Source organism: Primulina eburnea, chromosome 1, assembly GCF_022965805.1.
Source record: "Primulina eburnea isolate SZY01 chromosome 1, ASM2296580v1, whole genome shotgun sequence".
NCBI lineage: Eukaryota > Viridiplantae > Streptophyta > Magnoliopsida > Lamiales > Gesneriaceae > Primulina > Primulina eburnea.
Genome location: NC_133101.1, coordinates 46,407,719 through 46,410,608, shown reverse-complemented (window position 1 = coordinate 46,410,608; position 2,890 = coordinate 46,407,719).

Sequence of the window (2,890 nt, the reverse complement as noted above, 5' to 3'; positions counted from 1 at the left end):
CTTTCTTCGCAAAGTCATGAGCTTAATGTTCTAACATAAGCAAATTTCATTTATCATTTCTCTCCTTCCTTCATCTGATCCCTCAAATGTCTTGCTAAAACTTTAAAAATCTAAAATATAGACTACCCACACTTTCAAAATAATAGTAATCACTGAACTAAAATTCTTATGTTTTACGATAAAACCCAAAATAAAAATATTGTTGATTAAATCTTATTTTTAACACTTAAATCCTTTATTTTTCACTACATATTATACCAAATGTAATAAAATTTTAAACCTCTATAATCCACAATAATATCCAAAAAGTATTAATTTGACAAATGTTAATTTCTCATCAAAATCATTAATCCCAATATTTCTAAATAACCTGAAACAATTCCTTAAGCGTCTTCATTTCTTATAAAGTATAGCATCAAAATTTTTATATATCATACTAGTTTACTTCCAAATACCATAATTCATAAAAGCCTTTTAAGGACAAATATTCTTATACTCCCAAAACATGACAAATATTATTCAATTTCTTATATCAATCTCCAAAAGTAATCTATTAATCAATCATATACTATTAGTATCTAAAAAAAACTCTATTCTAACAAAGCTATAAGATTAACTCTTAAGGTCATAGTCAAAACTTATTTACTAGACTGAACATAAAAACTCCTAACAATACTATGGTGTCAAACTAGAATCCAATCACAAACACATGCTTGTATAATTTACTTGTTCATCCCAAATTTCATGACCTATTTGAATCAAAACTTAGGTTCACAAAATATGATAACTTAAATATCAAATCTCATAAACTTAATTTGATAACTTGATATAAAATGAATTATTACCTCATACCAAAGATCAGTCAAATTCATTTTTAAATCTAATTCAAATAAATATTTTCCCAAATAACATAAATGCTCATACTTACTGCCAAAGACAAAATATTAATGAATAACTCTAGCTATTATGATATCTTCAATCTTAAACTAATAGAATTTGTGAAACGTACACTTAATTCCCAAACTTAATAACCTCATCGCTATAAAGTTAAAAAAAAATTCATTTCAACCATATAAATAAAGAAAAAAAATGATATATATCTCAATTAAACGATTCCACACCATATAAAATAGTGACTAACGCTTACTCGGTCAATATGAGGGAATAATTGTATTCCCATCTCCATACAACCTGTAACCAACATGCATGACAATAATATTCATACAGCATGCTAAATGTGATTCAAATATTTAATTATGCAACTAAAGAAACTCATACTTTAATGCTTATTACGTTTAAAATAGTAAAAAGCTTAAAGACTTGAGGTGTGACTTCACGAGTTCTCGCAATCGACAGTAGGCACAACCCTTTCCGCCTGATACCAACTGTAACATCCTGTAATAGAATAACTAATACTACTTTAAAATTTGTGGAAAATAAAAAATTTTCTTATTTAAAAAGTAAGCTCTTGCCTTCTGAATTTAAATAAAATGATCGACTAAATTCTTGAAAATTATCCAAGTACAAAATATTTATATGGTATAAAAAAATATTATTCATGTGGGGACCCGGACGCTAATCATGTTCTTAATCATTATTAATGTCAAATATAACAACTAAGAAAAGTGGGACTAATTTTTTTTCCTTTTTAAATATGAATGCGGAAACGTAATAGTAATCTATCTGATATACATATGAATATAAAAGTACAAGTCATTTACTACATGTTTCTATCTCAACTACGTTCAACATCTATACATTCAGTGCTGAATCATATCCTGCTTCTGGGCCCAGATCTCCACGTTATCTATAATCTCTCATCTTCTTCCTGATCCTGATCATGTCTCACCTGTTGTCAAGCACACATACAAACAAGACAACAGCCGGATAACTCCGGTGAGAATTACATTCCCAGTATAAATCATGTATACATACATTTCATATAAACATTTATAAAAGCATGAAATAGATATTCATAACATGTATCAAATCTGAAACGTAAATCAATGTAAACTCTGAATATAACATGTATCACATCCTACACATGAATCAACGCAAACTCTGAATCACACTCAGTGACTCATGGACTCTGACTCGACTCGTCCTAATCTAGGTATCCCGATCGGAATAAGAACATACACCCATCTACACTCCCGATCGGGGTGGTGGTATGTTTTTATTCACGTACTTTGGCCCTTTCCATATCGAACATCAGTAATAGAAGAAACTTCAATTCTATCCACTTCGATATGACCAAACATCCGGTGTCTTGACCTATCCGTCACAGACTTTAACATTTTCACCAATATCCTATCCTGTGATAATGTGCAATGTGCCAGTAACGATTCCTTCACTATCCGGCACTACTGTCACAAGATCACTCATTTACGACTAGGCGTATCCGCTTATGACTCAATACATAAATCAATAGATCAAAGATATCAATCTCATTCAATTGCAAATAACAATGCAATAAAATAAAGTATGTGATTTTAGGAGATTCAAGTTAAATCAAACTCGAGTTGTGCAATCTCACATCAACATCAATTTATACTTTTGTCTTCGCGGTCTGATGAAGTCGAAGTCTCGAATTCCAATCTGTCCATTACTCGATCTGAAAATGACAATATCAACATACTATGTCAATGTATAATTCAATTCACGACTTATTCTGATCAATACTTCAAATCAAAACACAATCTGATCAATGTCAACGATATCATGATACAATCTCAATCAATGCTGAATCTGATCACAATCAATCTACTGATGTTTCGACGGTATAACAATACAGTCTTGATAACCTCCTCAATCTCAATATCACAGATATAATAACCGAACTCATAATCAATATCGGTACAAGTCATAATCTCAACACCACCAGAAAGTA